This window comes from Mustela lutreola, chromosome 2, assembly GCF_030435805.1.
Source record: "Mustela lutreola isolate mMusLut2 chromosome 2, mMusLut2.pri, whole genome shotgun sequence".
Lineage (NCBI taxonomy): Eukaryota > Metazoa > Chordata > Mammalia > Carnivora > Mustelidae > Mustela > Mustela lutreola.
In genome coordinates this window covers 79626463-79646990 of record NC_081291.1, presented here as the reverse complement: position 1 = coordinate 79646990, position 20528 = coordinate 79626463, and the positions used below count along the sequence as shown (strand labels likewise).

The 20528-nt window shown below is 36.2% G+C and overlaps 1 protein-coding gene across 7 annotated transcripts in view; it reads left to right on the top strand.

Moving 5' to 3' along the window:
- ZCWPW2 (zinc finger CW-type and PWWP domain containing 2) overlaps positions 1-20528 on the top strand; it is a 133005-nt gene that overhangs the window by 61311 nt on the left and 51166 nt on the right. The gene's annotated exons all lie outside the window — the stretch shown is intronic.

Genomic DNA, 20528 nt, shown 5'->3' with positions numbered 1-20528 from the left:
TAAATGTGGAGTAGAAAATATCAGCCAAGGAGCTTTCCTTTAGGTCCAGGTCTTGCTAACTCTATGTACTATTGCTTAAAATTCATTAGGCCAATCCTGACATTTTTAAGGCTCAGAACAAATAAGCACATGCTTATTTTCATGGCTGATTTAAACCTATCCTCCCAGTTCTGTTGAATATTCCTAGCTGTAACAGACAGCCTGGCCAGAGCAGTGGGAGATAGCCACACTTCAGGTGAACACAGGCCTTAAAATTACCCATGGACTCAAGTGTTCACTTTGCTTCATGTGCTCTGTTTCATCAATATATTAGTAATACTTTATTACTAATAGTTCATTACTAGTCCTGTCATTTTATGTAGCAGTGTTCACAATAGCTTTCTTCCTACAGACTTAATGATATACTTAGTTCTGCAAAATAAAAAGTCTACAACTTGAGGAACACTTGGGTGGCTCAGTTGGTTGAGTGTCTGACTCTTAGGTGAGTCATCACTCTAAGGTGATGATCTCAGGGTCTTGGGATGGAGGCCCACATTGGGCTCCACATGCAATAGGGAGTCTGCTTGGGGTTCTCTCTCTCTCCCTTCCTTCCTGCTCTCTCTCTCTCTCAAATAAATGAATCTTTTAAAAAAAGTCTACAATTTGAAAGCAGAATATGCAAAATTCTTTAAATTGCCACAATAAATTCAAGTTTTTTATTCTTTTTAAAAATTATGAAAAAACTTGTAACATAAAATTGAATATTTAACCATATGTTCAATGGTGATTTAAGTTTTCAATGACTAATTAATAATCCTAGAAGAAATTTTCCAAAGAAGTATAAATATGACCTTATATAGAAAGTACCAGATGGAAGTTCTCTGTTATTTTTGATACTTTCTATTTCTTATGATATGAGCTGCAAAACCCTTCATAATACCATCTTTGATATTTGGGCAACAGAGTTGCCTTTTTTTTTTTAAAGATTTTATTTATTTATTTGACAGACAGAGATCACAAGTAGGCAGAGAGGCAGGCAGAGAGAGAGAGGGAAGCAGGCTCCCCGCTGAGCAGAGAGCCCGATGTGGGACTCGATCCCAGGACCCTGAGATCATGACCTGAGCCGAAGGCAGCGGCTTAACCCACTGAGCCACCCAGGCATCCCGAGTTGCCTTTTTTTTTTTTTAATAAAGATTTTATTTTTCTATCAGAGAGAGAGAGCATGAGAGGGGAGAGGGGCAGAGGGAGAAGGAGAAGCAGACACCCTACTGATTAGGGGGCCCACCACAGGGCTCCATCCCAGGACCCTGAGATCATGACCTGAGCCAAGGGCAGACCACTAACTGACTCAGCCACCCAGGCACCCCTACAGAATTGCCTTTTAGTGAAATAAAATATTATAGTGGTTGAGCCCACGAATTCTGGAGCTTGATAACCTGTATATGAATTCCAACTGTGTCACTTGCTAACTATAAGAGTCTGGGCAAGTTCTAAACTCAATACCTCTATTTCCTTATTTGTAAAATGAAGATAGCAACAGTACCTACCTCATGAGCTTGTTAGGAAGTTAAAATAAGTTGTTTGTGAGGTGCTTAAAGCTGTTCTTGACACCTGGCACTGCACAAGCATTGGATAATTAGTAAATTAAAAAATTAATAGTAGACTCTTTCACAGAACTCCTGTGAAAAAAAAAATATGTACCCAGTCAGCTCCTCCCTTCTGTGGATGGTTCCTATCTCATTATCTTGGATTGCATAAACCAAATGATAAATATTTATGTCCTGATCAGTTATGACATTAATAATGAACATTTGAAAAAAAGCTTTATACTTTACAAAGTACTTTTTCATGCACTCTCTCATGTGATCTTCATTCATTGTTAAGAAAGTTGAAGCTTAGGTTAAGTGACTTGACTAAGGTCACACACAACAGCAGAACTGGGACTCAAGCCTAGGTCTTCTGATTACAAATACCAGGTTTTTACATTATGTGTCAACCTGCTTGAAATTTATGCTGGGCTTTCTGCTTCTAATCTTCATAAGCATACCAAATTCATAATGAGCTATCATCTATAAACTAGAAGATCACAATATCCTTCTTATTGATCTCCTGCTGTTAATTCAACCAACTTGATTAATTAGCCATAAACCAGAATTTTCCAAGTTGGACAAAGATGTGAAAGTTTTCTTCTTCATGTATTGATTCTTAGCCAGAGATTTAGGACCTCTTCATGACTACTATTAAAACCTAGTATCTGTTCTCTTGTAACCTTAGTGGTAATTGTTTATTATTAATACAAACATTGGTATCTCAATGCCAGGATTTGTCTTTTGTTTTGTTTTGTTTTGTTTTGCTCTATTGCCAGTTCCTAAAATTGCTCATTATCATAGAGCTCTTTAAAAATATTTCTATTCCTTATTATTCATAAAAAAGGTAAGGAAATCCTACCATTTATGATGACATGGATAAACTCTGAAAGCATTATACTAAGTGAAATAAGTGAGACAGAAAAAGATGAATACCATATGACCTCACTTATATGTGGAATTGAAACAATGACAACAAACTCATTGAAAAAGAGGTCAGGTTTGTGGTTATCAGAGGTAGAGGGTGGAGGAGGGGAATTGGAGGAAAGTGGTCAAAAGGTACATACTTCCCACTATAAGGTAAATTAAGTACTGGGGTATAAGGTATGACATGATGACTATAGCTAACACTCCTATGTGATATATAAGAAAGTTGTTAAGGGAGTAAATCCAAAGAGTTCTCATCGTAAGGAATACCATTTTTTTGTTTTTTCTTCTTTCCTTTCTTTTTATTGTATTTATATGAGAAGATGGATATTAGCCAAACTTTTGTGGTAATCATTTCACAATATATGCAGAACAAACCATCATGCTGTATCCCTTAAGCTTACACAGTGATGTGTGTTAATTATTTCTCAATAAAACTAGGAAAAAATATATATACATATGTCTGCATATATACATATATTTGTATGTATGTATTTCTGATATATATTTGCATATATATGTATAAAAATACATATATTCCTGAACCTACATACTCAGGAATGTTCTGTGAATCTATGTAGTTCCTCAGTGAATCTCAAACACCAGTCTGTAGCAGATTATCTCACTATAAATACTTATTTTTTATGTTTTCTGGAATTAGCTAAAGAAAATATTTATGAAAATTTTTATTTTTTTTATTATTTTTATTATGTTGTGTTATGTGTGTATGTGTGTGAAACATATACGTGTATTTAAGTTTGTGGTACTAATGAAGCCAGACAAATCTTTAGCAAAATTATGTTAGACTCCCTTGTCCCTTTAAAAAGTTTCTTTCTTTGGTGGCGGTTGATTTTTTCCCTGCTGTCACAGCCAGAGCCCTCTTCTTTTTCTCTCCTTCTCTCAAAATCTGGTTTCAGGTCCATCACACTAAGTGACCAATATATTGGTTGTATAAAAATTGTTTTCAGAAGAATGTCAGTAAAAACAATAGACCACACTAAAGTGTCAGACTGGAACTTCTTTTTAAAAACCACCACCACCACCACCACCACCACCACAGCATGTAGCAGTTATAGATCTTCAGATTACTTAGTAAATATATATCAAAATCTAAGTTAATAAAAAGTGCATCATCTGGTATCCTGTGATTTTTCTGATTTTCTGCTGGTACTGCTTTAAACTGCTTGGCTTTCTCCTCTGCCCTCTACACCCACCTTCACAAGGAATGCTCAGTTCCTGTTTTGGTAATTCCCAATATTTCAAGCCAAGTAATGGAATCACACTGTAATTGGACTCTCAGATTTTCTTACTCTTTCTTCCTAATTTCTCCGCTGGTACTCATTGCATTCTCAGTGTCTTAGTATTATCTCTCAGACATAATCTATAATCTCTGAGATCTTGTAAAGGATCAGACTAAGCAAAACTAGAACACTTTTTTTTTTTTTTTTTTTTGTCAATTTAGGTAGTTCACACTTTCCAGTAGTGTGGAGAGTGGACATAAGTTATTTTGATCTTAAAGTCCTGCTGAGTTAGAGTAAGCAAAATTCCTATTTATGTGCAAAGGAAACGTAGAGTAAACAATAGGTTAGTAAGATTTTGAAAGCAATAGTTCCTTCAAGTGTTCAACAATTGAAATAAACTATCTAAATAATCCAGAGTTCACTATATGAAGATTATATAAGTCTATGTTAAAGATGAAGGGTAAGAGGAAGGAAACCAAGAAGTGTATGATGCAAACGAGTGTGATATGACTATCTTCTAGCGTGCATCAAAGGAACGGGAATGTTCTTACTGTCTAGATTACTGGTTGATGTTGCAGAAATCCAATTTAAGGAGGACAAGATATCCTGTGATTAACTTTCTACCGAATTGCTTTAAGTGAAAACAATCTGCCCAAGAGAGGAGAAGAGCGATAGCTTTGGTGTGATAGTAAATAGAACGATGCATCAGGGCAATGCATGGTTAGAGTCAGCGACCTACATGGCAAGTCTGAATGTATAAATAGCAACAATTAACGTAAATCACCAGGCAGAGTACCTCAAACATTCAGTAGAGATGCATTTAAAAGGAAAATTCTTTCATATATTTTTAGATTATGAAATCTATGAATTATAGTCTCATGTTTCTAACGGCATATTATGTAAGAAATAACTTAAAGTAATGGTCAATATTTGAAGTCATTTCAATGAATTTATGAAGCTCAGTAAAGCAGGCTAAGTACCTATGATTCTTGTTTTTCAGCTCTTTAATATATGTTCAACATTGTGTTCTAAAAGATAAATTTTCTAAATTTTAAGTACTTTTTTGCAGTTAACTTTAATACCGATGTAACCAAAATGATAATTTTGGATTATAGATACTGCTATTGTACCTACAGGACTGTAGTGAGGCTCTACCATCTCCCAAATAGGTTACATAAAAAAGCATTTGATTGAACTACTCTAGTTTCAATAGGTACTATTTTTTTACGTAGTATTTAAAGTACTTGAAATTAGATGCATTTTTTTTTCTAAGAAAAAAATATACTTACTAATATCATGGAACAAATCAGTGGCCCATGAAGTATTTTACAGATCTGATTTCTATACAAGAACTGAAAAGTTCTATGTTATCTTAGAAGTAATATTACCATATCATAATGCCTAATACTCCTCATCCTTATAAATTTTTCTTTTACTCTTCAAGGGTTAATCACATAATTCAGGATTAAAAATGCAGTAGCTTTCATTTTCATCTCCAGTTTTGACTGGTTTTTGTCAGTGCCACCCTGAACAAAAAGATGTTTATTTATAGTAATAAATATTTACTGAGCTTCTATTATTTACAACTCTTCTAGGCTCAGATGTGCACAAAACAAACAAAATTCAAATGCCCTCATAAGACTTAAATTAGTAGGTTAAGACCCATAGTAAACAAACAAATAATAACAAAGATATAGGTATGTTAGCTGTCAAGGAGTACTATGGGGGGAAATTAAGGAAAAATCATAGGTGGAGTAAGGAAGTAAGGTGCCAAGGAGAGAGGAGGAAAGACTACCACCTACCTATCTATTCTAATATTCAAAGTCCCTTAACCAAGAAATGCTTGTCCCCAGCCCACCAAACACGAATGGTTGTTTGATGATATTTACTTTGATGGTGTTTTCCCCTTTCGTTTGTTCCAAAAAGTAGTTAGGCCCCTTATGTTCCCATGTGTCAGGGGAGTTTTCTCTTGTGAAGGTCAAAAGCAGAGCTTGCCTGTCTTCCCCACCTGAGTTCCTGAAGGGTGGGAAGGGTGGACTGGGAACAGAGAAGTCAGTGCCTCTGAGAGGGACAGGCAGGAGCAGCTGAGCAGCTGAGCAGGGAAGAGATCCTTTTAGACTTGGAAGAGTTCAAAAGTCTGTCAGTGCCCTGACAAGTGGCTCCTCACAAAAGAATAGCACCAGGGTTCACCCAGGGAGGTTGAACTCATGCCATTAAGGTTCCCAACTTCCAAAAAACTTCTTTTGTTTAGGTGTGGCCCATAAGCTTTAGACTGCCTGACTTCAAGGGACTGAAACAAAGATGTTGCTATTCATGTAACCACTATGGGTTGTAGAGTAATGATCTGTCTTCACGGGCCTTGTTAATTTTATTACAATTTATATGAACCTAGGCAAAGTAAGAGGTGAGCCCCCAAATGACTGAGATCAATTTTCCTATCCTTTTTGGATGCAGGCTGTTACATTGTATTTTATTTAGCAGAAATCAGTAATGGGACACTGCTTACACATTCCAGTTTGAAGCATAAGATTTAGGGGTACCTGGGTGGTTCAGTGGGTTAAACCTCTACCTTCGACCCAGGTCATAATCTCAGGGTCCTGGGATTGATCCCTGCATCAGGCTCTCTGCTCAGCAGGGAGCTTGCTCCCCGCCACCACCCCCACCCCCGCCTCTCTCTGTGCCTGCTTGTGACCTCTCTCTCTCTCTCTGTCAAATAAATAAATAAAATCTTGAAAAAAAAAATTTTATCCTGCTACAACTTCGGGTTATTGTAAACTCTGAGGTGAAGAAGCAATCTTAAAATATAAAGCAACAAAAGATGTGAATTTCTGATGGATTGCAGATTTTGTTCCTCTGGCCTTACTGGGTGGATAAACACATGTATTATTTTTCTTGACTTTACCACTCCATGTTAGTGTGTGGTAATAGCACAAACATTATTCAATAAAATGGGACATTCAATTTCTTCCTCAAATCTTGGAAAATGTAAAAATGATACTAAGTCCTTTCAGTCAGCCAGTAATACTCAAATTGAAACAAGATCATATAGGACAGTAGTTTACAAACTTTTTAATTTTGGACACAGCTAAGAATTTTCTCAAACATAGGGTACTATCCTCCCTCTCTAACCATCTGTTAGTAGTCTCAAACCTCATCTTTACTCCAAATAATTTACATGCTTATTCATCTACCAAGAATACATCTATCAAGAATCATCTTATTTACATTCATAAATTCACACAAATTTTTAGACTGTCTTCCTTCTCTTTCTATGATGATTACTTATTTCCCACTCTACCCTAAATTTAATAAATTGATTGAGAAAACTCAAGTTGCCAGAGTATTATAAACATAACAAAGGGCATGGTATTATTCCTTCTTGGGATCATAGAATTTACTTGAATTTGAAGATGTCCAGCTCTTTCTATGATTTCTTGCAAAGTCATTGATCTTTATCCTTGACTTTATAAGCTTGTAGCACCTTGAAAATTTGCTGAAGAGCTGCCTTTAAAACTTTCTTCTTAAGTATGTTTGAAAACTTTTCGTGTTTTGTTTTGTTTTGGGGTGGGAGATAATTTGAAAGCTCTACCATTATTAGATATGTCCAGGTTTTAGTGAAAGACACATCTTTAAGACTGTAAAAGGTGAAGACAAATAATTATTTACACGTTGCAAAGAAGGGGCCAAAACTGACTCGGCAGCCCTTCATCCAATTTATGCAAGGATATAAAAGGTCAAACATACAGAAATTTCTTTGGAGAAAATAATGATATTCTGTGGCATTTTCCCTGCACCTCCTCATGCTCCATCTTGGGAAAGGGAAAGATGTTGATTTTCCTGTATGAGGGATTTTTTGAGAGCTCAGTGTGTGTACTCTGGAGCTTGAGCAACACAGCATACTGGCAGCCAGCTTTCCTCTAAAGAATCTACAGAGTGAGAATATCTGGTATCAGGTCTGGCAGCAGAGTGGAAAGGGCTAGAGACACTGAGAATGGTCAGCATTCCCATGGTTTGGGGTATCGACGACATAGACAATGTGGGGAAAAGCATCGGAGTGATAGAAGGGTTCCACCACCAAGATGGCTCTCTGCTCCTTGGCAATCTAGGCAGAACAATGCAGAAAAATGATAATAGGGTGGGGGATTAAAAGCAACCAGCTAAAAAAAGACCTCCTCTATTAGGGGAGTTGTTCCTAGTTGGTGAAAATGTTCTCCAAAAACCCACAAGGCACCCCATAATAAAAAACACTTTAAAAACCAGGAAGCACCAACCCCAAATTGTTGTGGTAGCAGTCAAAAATGTGGTTTTTTGGGTTGTTTTTTTTTTTGCAATTTCTTTTCCATTCTCCACACCAATCTTTTCAATCCCAGAGAACCCAGAAGATGTGGGGAGAGACAGAGAAGCACATGGAGGAAAAGAAGACTACTTCTGCCTGAAGTATGCTCCTAGCAAGTGGAGGACAGAAGTTCTAACTTAAACTAGAGTGTAGAATTTTATCTCTTAACGTGCGAGTAGACATTTTAGTTTTTGAAATTCAGGGGACTAAGTAACTCTGGGACATTCTATTACTGGTTATCAGAAAAGTCACAAGAGCTGCAGTAGATTTCAGGCAAGGGTTAAGAAACCTCTAGATTCCAGTCGATAGAGTGAGTTTGAATGGCAATTATTTTCTGCTGGAGTTTGAATCCTATTTTCAGTGCCCATTTGGTTTTGAACAATTCTTTGTTAAATCTAAAGTTAATTATCTTACTTGACTTTTGGATGAAATGTAAAAGTTTTCATGCTTTTAAAAGGTAATTTTATTAAAAGCAAATTTTTTTTAATTTTTTATGTTTTATAAACATATATTTTTATCCCCAGGGGTACAGGTCTGTGAATCACCAGGCTTACACACTTCACAGCACTCACCAAAACACATACCCTCCCCAATGTCCATAATCCCACCCCCTTCTCCCAACCTCCCTCCCCCCAGCAACCCTCAGTTTGTTTTGTGAGATTAAGGGTCACTTATGGTTTGTTGCAACATGGGGGCTTAAGTGGGTAGAAGAAGAATCGATGAAACAAATTTTTATTTCTTAAGAAAAGGTTGGGGGCAGGGAACAATAGTTTTTGCCTTAGTTTGGACTTAATTCAAGACAGCATTATTTCCTTTGCTGAATTTTGTCCAAAATGTAACTTCAAGTTGAACATTTATCTCATTAAATACTATAGTGTTTTAAAATTCGACCTAATCACAATGTTATTACTATAATTCATTCAAGCATGATGTTCATTCATCCTTCACAAACTTTGCCCTAGTAATTAGTATATGGAATAAATGTGTTATATTTGGTAAAATGCTGAGTCTTTATTTCTTTCTTGTCAATCCAGAAGCCTTTCCTTAGCATATTCCAGTTGAAAGATTATGATAATGTCTTAAAAGCTTAGTTTATGAAGATGATTACAAATAACCATTTTTTTTGGTAGCTTCTGCAGAAGGATTCCATTTAAGTAACTGTGAATCACTTCAGCATGTCTTGAAAAATATGCAAACTCATTCAATTGAAAGTTTTATTTTAATTAGAGAAGACATTGCTTATTCAGGTAGGAAATTTGGGTTTTCAAAAGTATATAAGATTACTATTATTATGTAATTGTCTTGGTATAATTGGCCAATACAGATAACTAAAGAAAGAAGCAAAAGTACACATACAGGAAAGAAAAAGAGCAAAGTTACCTTTTTTAGTAGATGACTGTTTACCTGGAAAACCCATGGAACTCAAATAAAAAACCATTATAAGCAATAAGAAAATTCAATTATATGGCAGTTTTAAAATTACTGTACAGAGTAACCAGAGTGAAAATATAAAGGGATTAAAAGTTCCCACTTATAATAGCAACAAAACATACCTGATACACTGGAATAAGCTTAAGAAGCATATGTAAGTGCTGTATAAATAAAACTTTGCTACTAAGAGACAGAAAATAAAACCTAAGTAAATGGAAAGGTAAAATCCTCATCTTGGTTTAGAAAATTAAATACGGAAAGATATCAATTTTCCCTAAATTAATTTTAAAGCAATCCAATTTTTTTTTTTTAATTTTTTATTTTTTATAAACATATATTTTTTATATACATATATTTTTATCCCCAGGTCTGTGAATCACCAGGTTTACACACTTCACAGCACTCACCAAAGCAATCCAATTTTTTAAAAAGAACTTAAGATGAGTACTAAAATGTATAGGAAAATTAAATATAGGAGAGGGAGTTAGGCCTATAAAATGTAAAATTAAAATAAAACTCAAGTAATTAAAGTAGTTTGGTACTAACAGTGATTCAACAGACAAATAGAACAATATAAGGTTCAAAAACAGACTCCAGAGTTCTTGGAAATATAGCTGGTAGGTAAGGTTATACTCAAATCATTAAAGTTGTATTATTTAATAAATTCTGTGAGTACAAATGGCTAGCTATTGGGAAAAAAATAAAGTAGAAGTATAGTTCATACCTTGCACTCAAATTACTGCTGGAAGGATGAAAGATTTAAATGAACAAAAATGACAATGCAAATATCTAAAAGATAAATTATCAACAGGAGAAGATATTTGCAATACATGTAACAAAGGATTACTTTTTTAATTTATAAAAATCTCTTACAAACCATTAAGATAAAGACCAATATAATAGGAACACAAGACTTGAACAATCATTCTGTAGAAAAGAAAGTGACTTTTAAAAATGTGGAAAATTGATGGATAAGTTCCAGGATCGAATGTACAACATGGAGACTAAAGTTAATAATACTATATTATAGACTTACCAAAAAAAAATAGATCTTAAATGTTCTTACTACATACACACTCACAAAAGTTATGTGAGTTTATGAAGGTAATAGCTAACCCTATTTGTGGTAATGATTTTACAAGATATACATGTATCCAATCATGTTGTGCTCTTAAATTTACAGTTATATGTTAAATTTATAGTTATATGTAAATTATATCTCAAAGCTGCAAAAGTATTTAAAATTTCTCATAGTTACAAAATTTAAGAAATGAAAATGATAATGAAAAAAGAAATACCATATTTCCCTTAAAATACTGACAGAGATCTAAAAGTTTGGTAACAGAAGTGTTCTCCAGGATGTGAGGATACATACTGTTTATGGTATTAAAAATTGTGAGCACCTCATTCAAGAGTGAATTCAGAGTAACTTCTAAAATTTAAAATAGACATACTTCAAACCTAGTAATTCAACATCGGAAGTTACTCTTCAGTACTCTTTCACATGGGCAAAGTGACCTATGGACAAATTTTTTTATTACAGCATTGTTTCAAATTGCATGGTATTAGAGATAACTAAAATGTTCATTATTAGGGCATCTGTCAAATAAATAATGATATATACATAGCATATATGTGGGTATACATACATATTATTTCCTCATTCCTTTGGTTACCTCTTCCAGTTCCTTGGCTTTAAATACCATGTGCATGTGAACAATTCCTAAATGTTATCTACAGTTCTTTTCTATTTGCTAAATTCCCTTACCATCCTCCTCTTGGGATCTCTACTTGGATGTGGCAATAGATATCTCATACTCAATAAATCTGAACTCTTGACAGCCATCTTCTCAGTAGACAGCAAATTTCACCCTTCTACTAGCTCAGTCCAAAAGCCTTAGGAGTCATCTTCTCTTTCCCTTACAACCAGTTTCCAGCTAGACAAAAATTCCTTTTGCTCTACCTTCAAATTATGTCCAGAATCCTACCACTTTACACCATGGCAACTGCCACTACCCTGGTCTACACCACCTTCGTTTCTTGCCTGGATTATTGCAGTAGCTGGTCATCTTATATCTACGTGCCCCTGTATTGTCTATTCTGGTCAAAACAATCAGAAATTGTTTTAAAACATTGAATCGGGGCACCTGGGTGGCTCAGTGGGTTAAGCCTCTGCCTTCAACTCAGGTCCTGATCCCAGGGTCCTGGGATGGAGCCCTGCATCAGGCTCTCTGCTCAGCAGGGAGCCTGCTTTCCTTCCTCTCTCTCTGCTGGCCTCTCTGCCTACCTGTGATCTCTGTCTGTCAAATAAATAAATAAAATCTTTAAAAAAAAAAAAAAAAAAGCCAAACCTTTATCTTAAAAAAAAAAAAAAAAAAAGCAAAGCCAAAACTTTAAAGCTTAAAAAAAAAAAATTTGAATCAAATCAAATGTTATTCAAGCTCAGAACTGTGGAATGAGGCTCCCATTTTCTTTAAAATAAAAGACAAGTTCCCTACACTGGCCTGAAAGAACCTCCATGATCTGACCTCTGTTAATTTTGTGACCTCATTTCCTGTCACTCTCCTTCTTCATTTAGTGTCAGCCAGGTTGGCTTCTTCAAAGCTTTTTTTTTTTTTTTTTCATTATTTTCTTTATTTTTTTTTATAGTTTTTTTTTAATTTTTTTATTTTTTATAAACATATATTTTTATCCCCAGGGGTACAGGTCTGTGAATCACCAGGTTTACACACTTCACAGCACTCACCAAAGCACATACCCTCCCCAATGTCCATAATCCCACCCCCTTCTCCCAACCTCCCTCCCCCCAGCAACCCTCAGTTTGTTTTGTGACATTAAGAGTCACTTATGGTTTGTCTCCCTCCCAATCCCATCTTCTTTCATTGATTCTTCTTCTACCCACATAAGCCCCCATGTTGCATCACCACTTCCTCATATCAGGGAGATCATATGATAGTTGTCTTTCTCTGCTTGACTTATTTCCCTAAACATGATACGCTATAGTTCCATCCATGTTGTCGCAAATGGCAAGATTTCATTTCTTTTGATGGCTGCATAGTATTCCATTGTGTATATATACCACATCTTCTTGATCCATTCATCTGTTGATGGACATCTAGGTTCTTTCCATAGTTTGGCTATTGTGGACATTGCTGCTATAAACATTCGGGTGCATGTGTCCCTTTGGATCACTACATTTGTATCTTTAGGGTAAATACCCAATAGTGCAATTGCTGGGTCATAGGGCAGTTCTATTTTCAACATTTTGAGGAACCTCCATGCTGTTTTCCAGAGTGGCTGCACCAGCTTGCATTCCCACCAACAGTGTAGGAGGGTTCCCCTTTCTCCGCATCCTCGCCAGCATCTGTCATTTCCTGACTTGTTGATTTTAGCCATTCTGACTGGTGTGAGGTGATATCTCATTGTGGTTTTGATTTGTATTTCCCTGATGCCAAGTGATATGGAGCACTTTTTCATGTGTCTGTTGGCCATCTGGATGTCTTCTTTGCAGAAATGTCTGTTCATGTCTTCTGCCCATTTCTTGATTGGATTATTTGTTCTTTGGGTGTTGAGTTTGCTAAGTTCTTTATAGATTCTGGACACTAGTCCTTTATCTGATATGTCGTTTGCAAATATCTTCTCCCATTCTGTCAGTTGTCTTTTGATTTTGTTAACTGTTTCCTTTGCTGTGCAAAAGCTTTTGATCTTGATGAAATCCCAGTAGTTCATTTTTTCCCTTGCTTCCCTTGCCTTTTGCGTTGTTCCTAGGAAGATGTTGCTGCGGCAGAGGTCGAAGAGGTTGCTGCCCGTGTTCTCCTCAAGGATTTTGATGGATTCCTTTCGTACATTGAGGTCCTTCATCCATTTTGAGTCTATTTTTGTGTGTGGTGTAAGGAAATGGTCCAATTTCATTTTTCTGCATGTGGCTGTCCAATTTTCCCAGCACCATTTATTGAAGGGGCTGTCTTTTTTCCATTGGACACTCTTTCCTGCTTTGTCGAAGATTAGTTGACCATAGAGTTGAGGGTCTATTTCTGGGCTCTCTATTCTGTTCCATTGATCCATGTGTCTGTTTTTGTGCCAGTACCATGCTGTCTTGATGATGACAGCTTTGTAATAGAGCTTGAAGTCCGGAATTGTGATGCCACCAACGTTGGCTTTCTTTTTCAATATCCCTTTGGCTATTCGAGGTCTTTTCTGGTTCCATATAAATTTTAGAATTATTTGTTCCATTTCTTTGAAAAAGATGGATGGTACTTTGATAGGAATTGCATTAAATGTGTAGATTGCTTTAGGTAGCATAGACATTTTCACAATATTTATTCTTCCAATCCAGGAGCATGGAACATTTTTCCATTTCTTTGTGTCTTCCTCAATTTCTTTCATGAGTACTTTATAGTTTTCTGAGTATAGATTCTGTGCTTCTTTGGTTAGGTTTATTCCTAGGTATCTTATTTGGGGTGCAATTGTAAATGGGATTGACTCCTTAATTTCTCTTTCTTCTGTCTTGTTGTTGGTGTAGAGAAATGCAACTGATTTCTGTGCATAGCTTTTATATCCTGACACTTTACTAAATTCCTGTACAAGTTCTAGCAGTTTTGGAGTGGAGTCTTTTGGGTTTTCCACATATAGTATCATATCATCTGCGAAGAGTGATAATTTGACTTCTTCTTTGCCGATTTGGATGCCTTTAATTTCCTTTTGTTGTCTGATTGCTGAGGCTAGGACCTCTAGTACTATGTTGAATAACAGTGGTGATAATGGACATCCCTGCCGTGTTCTGGACCTTAGCAGAAAAGCTTTCAGTTTTTCTCCATTGAGAATGATATTTGCGGAGGGTTTTTCATAGATGGCTTTGATGATATTGAGGTATGTGCCCTCTATCCCTACACTTTGAAGAGTTTTGATCAGGAAGGGATGCTGTACTTTGTCAAATGCTTTTTCAGCATCAATTGAGAGTATCATATGGTTCTTGTTCTTTCTTTTATTGATGTGTTGTATCACATTGACTGATTTGCGGATGTTGAACCAACCTTGCAGCCCTGGAATAAATCCCACTTGGTCGTGGTGAATAATCCTTTTAATGTACTGTTGAATCCTATTGGCTAGTATTTTGGTGAGAATTTTTGCATCTGTGTTCATCAAGGATATTGGTCTATAGCTCTCTTTTTTGATGGGATCCTTGTCTGGTTTTGGGATCAAGGTGATGCTGGCCTCATAAAATGAGTTTGGAAGTTTTCCTTCCATTTCTATTTTTTGGAACAGTTTCAGGAGAATAGGAATTAGTTCTTCTTTAAATGTTTGGTAGAATTCCCCTGGGAAGCCGTCTGGCCCTGGGCTTTTGTTTGTTTGGAGATTTTTAATGACTGTTTCAATCTCCTTACTGGTTATGGGTCTGTTCAGGCTTTCTATTTCTTCCTGGTTCAGTTGGGGTAGTTTATATGTTTCTAGGAATGCATCCATTTCTTCCAGATTGTCAAATTTGTTGGCGTAGAGTTGCTCATAGTATGTTCTTAAAATAGTTTGTATTTCTTTGATGTTAGTTGTGATCTCTCCTCTTTCATTCATGATTTTATTTATTTGGGTCCTTTCTCTTTTCTTTTTGATAAGTCGAGCCAGGGGTTTATCAATTTTATTAATTCTTTCAAAGAACCAGCTCCTAGTTCATTGATTTGTTCTATTAATTTTTTGGTTTCTATTTCATTGATTTCTGCTCTGATCTTTATGATTTCTCTTCTCCTGCTGGGCTTAGGGTTTCTTTCTTGTTCTTTCTCCAGCTCCTTTAGGTGTAGGGTTAGGTTGTGTACCTGAGACCTTTCTTGTTTCTTGAGAAAGGCTTGTACCGCTATATATTTTCCTCTCAGGACTGCCTTTGTTGTGTCCCACAGATTTTGAACCGTTGTATTTTCATTATCATTTGTTTCCATGATTTTTTTCAATTCTTCTTTAATTTCCCAGTTGACCCATTCATTCTTTAGAAGGATGCTGTTTAGTCTCCATGTATTTGGGTTCTTTCCAAACTTTCTTTTGTGGTTGGGTTCTAGCTTTAGAGCATTGTGGTCTGAAAATATGCAGGGAATGATCCCAATCTTTTGATACCGATTGAGTCCTGATTTAGGACTGAGGATGTGATCTATTCTGGAGAATGTTCCATGTGCACTAGAGAAGAATGTGTATTCTGTTGCTTTGGGATGAAATGTTCTGAATATATCTGTGATGTCCATCTGGTCCAGTGTGTCGTTTAAGGCCTTTATTTCCTTGCTGATCTTTTGCTTGGATGATCTGTCCATTTCAGTGAGGGGAGTGTTAAAGTCCCCTACTATTATTGTATTATTGTTGATGTGTTTCTTTGATTTGGTTATTAATTGGTTTATCTAGTTGGCTGCTCCCACGTTGGGGGCATAGATATTTAAAATTGTTAAATCTTCTTGTTGGACAGACCCTTTGAGTATGATATAGTGTCTTTCCTCATCTCTTATTATAGTCTTTGGCTTAAAATCTAATTGATCTGATATAAGGATTGCCACTCCTGCTTTCTTCTGATGTCCATTAGCATGGTAAATTCTTTTCCACCCTCTCACTTTAAATCTGGAGGTGTCTTCGGGCTTAAAATGAGTTTCTTGGAGGCAACATATAGATGGGTTTTGTTTTTTTATCCATTCTGATACCCTGTGTCTTTTGACAGGGGCATTTAGCCCATTCACATTCAGGGTAACTATTGAGAGATATGAATTTAGTGCCATTGTATTGCCTGTAAGGTGACTGTTACTGTATATGGTCTCTGTTCCTTTCTGATCTACCACTTGTAGGCTCTCTCTTTGCTTAGAGGACCCCTTTCAAGATTTCCTGTAGAGCTGGTTTGGTGTTTGCTAATTCTTTCAGTTTTTGTTTGTCCTGGAAGCTTTTAATCTCTCCTTCTATTTTCAATGATAGCCTAGCTGGATATAGTATTCTGGGCTGCATGTTTTTCTCGTTTAGTGCTCTGAAAATATCATGCCAGCTCTTTCTGGCCTGCCAGGTCTCTGTGGATAAGTCAGCTGCCAATCTAATATTTTTACCATTGTATGTTACAGACTTCTTTTCCGGGCTGCTTTCAGGATTTTCTCTTTGTCACTGAGACTTGTGAATTTTACTATTAGGTGACGGGGTGTGGGCCTATTCTTATTGATTTTGAGGGGTGTTCTCTGAACCTCCTGAATTTTGATGCTCGTTCCCTTTAACATATTGGGGAAATTCTCCCCAATAATTCTCTCCAGTATACCTTCTGCTCCCCTCTCTCTTTCTTCTTCTTCTGGAATCCCAATTATTCTAATGTTGTTTCGTCTTATGGTGTCACTTATCTCTCGAATTCTCCCCTCATGGTCTAGTAGCTGTTTGTCCCTCTTTTGCTCAGCTTCTTTATTCTCTGTCATTTGGTCTTCTATATCACTAATTCTTTCTTCTGCCTCATTTATCCTAGCAGTGAGAGCCTCCATTTTTGTTTTCACCTCATTAATAGCTTTTTTGATTTCAGCTTGGTTAGATTTTAGTTCTTTTATTTCTCCAGAAAGGGCTTTTATATATCTCGAGAGGGTTTTTCTAATATCTTCCATGCCTTTTTCGAGCCCGGCTAGAACCTTGAGAATTGTCATTCTGAACTCTAGATCTGATATATTACCTATGTCTGTATTGATTAGGTCCCTAGCCTTCGGTACTCCCTCTTGTTCTTTTATTTGTGGTGAATTTTTCCGTCTTGTCATTTTGTCTAGATAAGGGTATATGAAGGAGCAAGTAAAATACTAAAAGGGTGGCAACAACCCCAGGAAAATATGCTTTAACCAAATCAGAAGAGATCCCAAATCGTGAGGGGGGAGAAAGGGGATAAAAAGAGGTTCAAAAAAGAAGAAAGAAAAAAGAAGAGAAAAAAAAAAGAAAAGAATTTTTTAAAAAAGAAAACAAATAAAGAAAAATATAAAAAAGAAAAAATATGTATATTAGATAAACTAGTTAAAAAACATTAAATTAAAACGTTAAATTAAAAAAAAATTTACCGGAAGGTGAGAAAAAAGAAAAAAAAATGAAAAAGAAAAAAATTAACTGCAAGACTAAAAAAAAATCACAGGGAGAAAGCCATGAGTTCCGTGCTTTGCTTTCTCCTCCTCTGGAATTCTGCTGCTCTCCTTGGTATTGAAATGGCACTCCTTGGTAGGTGAACTTGGTCTTGGCTGGATTTCTTGTTGATCTTCTGGGGGAGGGACCTGGTGTAGTGATTCTCAAGTGTCTTTGCCCCAGGTGGAATTGCACCACCCTTACCAGGTGCTGGGCTGAGTAATCCGCTTGGGTTTGCTTTCAGGAGCTTTTGTTCCCTGATCGCTTTCCGTAGAGTTCTGGAGGACGGGAATACAAATGGCGGCCTCCTGGTCTCCGGCCGGAGGAGCCGAGAGCCCGGAGCCCCACTCCTCAGTGCGCCCTCAGAGAACAGCGCCCAGTTACTCCCGTCTGCTTGACCTCCGTCCGCGCTCCGGGCTCACCGAGCCTGTGGCTGGTTCAAGGTAACACCGAGCTGTGAGCTTACTGTCGGCTCTGTCTCTGTAGCCGGTTTTCCCGTTCCAATAGCCGCAAGCTCTGTGACACTCAGACACTCCCGATCCTTCTGTGACCCTGCGGGACCTGAGGCCACGCACCCCGCGTGGGCTTCGCCCCGGTTTAGCCTCTGGAGCAATGTCCCTCAGTGGAACAGACTTTTAAAAGTCCCGATTTTGTGCTCCGTGCTCCGCTGCTTGCCGGGAGCCAGGCCCTCCCCCTGGGGTCTATCTTCCTGTCGCTTTGGATTCACGTCTCCGCCAGTCCTACCTTTCAGAAAGTGGTTGTTTTTCTGTTTCCAGAATTGCTGTTCTTCTTCTCTTCGATTTGCCCATGGATTTGTAGGTGTTTGCAGTCTTTAGATAAGCTATCTAGCTGATCTCCTGCTAGCTGAAATAGTCTCAGCCTGTTACTTCTCCGCCATCTTGACTCCTCCCCCCTCTTCAAAGCTTTTTGAATACACTTGTATTCTCTCACCTTAGAGTATTTTTTCCCTCTGCTCGGAGTACTCTTTCTTGGAATATTTATGTGGCTAACTCCCTGACTTCTTTCCCATCTTTGCTCAGTGTTACCTTTCCAATGAGAATTACCCTGACTACTTTATTGCCTTAACTTTTATTTATTACATAGAATTTATAACTTCTTTCACCATACTGTAAGCTTTATTGATTTGTTATGCTTATTATAGGTGGTCTGTTTTAATGCCTAGAATGAATGTCAGCTTTATCCATTTTCTTCAATGATAGGTCCCAACGATTTAGAATATGTTGAATCAATCAATAAATGAAGTGATCTGCAAGACAAATTGAAGAACTCAAAAGTATATATAACTATTCACAACACTCTGTAAAATGAGTTATATTTATATAAATGATATGTTTGTAGATGCATACGATATCTCTGAAAGACTATGAAAGAAATTGGTAATAATGGACACCTGTGGTAGAAACATTACCAGGAATGGGTAGGGAGGCACAGTCTACACTTTAGGATATGCACCTATCATTTCTTTAGTTGTAAAATATAATGCATAGCTGAGCCTAATTCTGGAATTCAAAATTCTTTATAGTCTTAATTTTTTTTCTTTGAAGATGTTTAGTTGTATTACCACTAGATGGCACGTATTTACTGATAAATCTCAAAGAATCTCCAACACAGATTTTTAAGAAAGTGTTTAGTTCCCTAAACTCACCAAAGTTTACTTTAGCTGTGTACAGTATTGGTTTTTCTCAAGAAATTTCCTTAACATCATCATTTAGTGCCATATCAGCTTCTAGGGTATTTTTCACTAACTTTTTATTTAGCATCATTATAACATTTGAGTTGTAGGAAGATCTTAGATTTGCAGACACTAGCTTAGATATTCTTAGTTTATAGTTTCTCATGTTTTTTGAATTGTATCTACCTATATTTTCATCTCTTTTTCTATTAATGAATAAAATATAAATATTCTGTGCATAAAAGTAGATTTAAAATAATAGATTTTTGTTTGATTATATTGTTTGATGGCTTTTATATCAAATCAGTGTCCAGAACAACATGCAATTTAACAACCACTTTCTGATTGCTTACATTATACACAATGAGATTAGACAAATGGGTACTGTGGAGGACACACAGATGAAATGCTGTTTATTGCCTCTGTCTTCAGGACCTTTCATTTTATGGGTGGGGGCAGTTATGAATACAAATATCTATAATACAAGTCAGAATGTAGTAAATGATTAAAAGAAAATAGTAAGTGTAATGGGAACAGATGGCTTATATTAATTTGAGGATTCTAGGAATAAGGTGGAATTTGAAAAGAGCTTTAAATATATAGATGGTTTCATTCTCTGAATGAACTAAAAAAAGTGTTACATAGATTTACATTTCTGTATAAAGTGAATTACGTATCTGATGATTATATGCAAGTGGTAAATATGGAATTATGCAATAAAAACCTGTATTCTTTTTGATGGTACAGTTTCCAAAAAGAAAATGGTGGTATAGCATTTTATAAATTATAATATTTATAAAAGCATTATAAAAAATTTTTCAGGCAAATTCTGGGTGCCTGGTTGGCTCAGTCAGTAGAGAATGCAGCTCTTGATCTTGGGGTTATAAGTTCAAGCCCCAGGCTGGGCATAGAGATTACTTAAAATTTTTATTTTTTTAAATCTCCTTAGGCATATTCTAAAATAACATTGGAAAAATTATTGGACCAGATAATTTTTGTAGTCATTTTTAGCATAGAGACTTTTTTACTCTTGTTTCTGTTTTCAAAATATTTTTTAAATTACTTAATATGCAGAAAAAGTACTGAACTCAAGTAGAATAATATTTATTGTGTGCTTAATAGGCAAGAAAACTGCCATCTATTATTTCATTTAATACTCATGAAATTTTATGATGAATATACTGTTATCCACATTTTACAAATGAAGAAATTGGGCAAAAGTTTAAGGAACTTGTATGAATATTTCA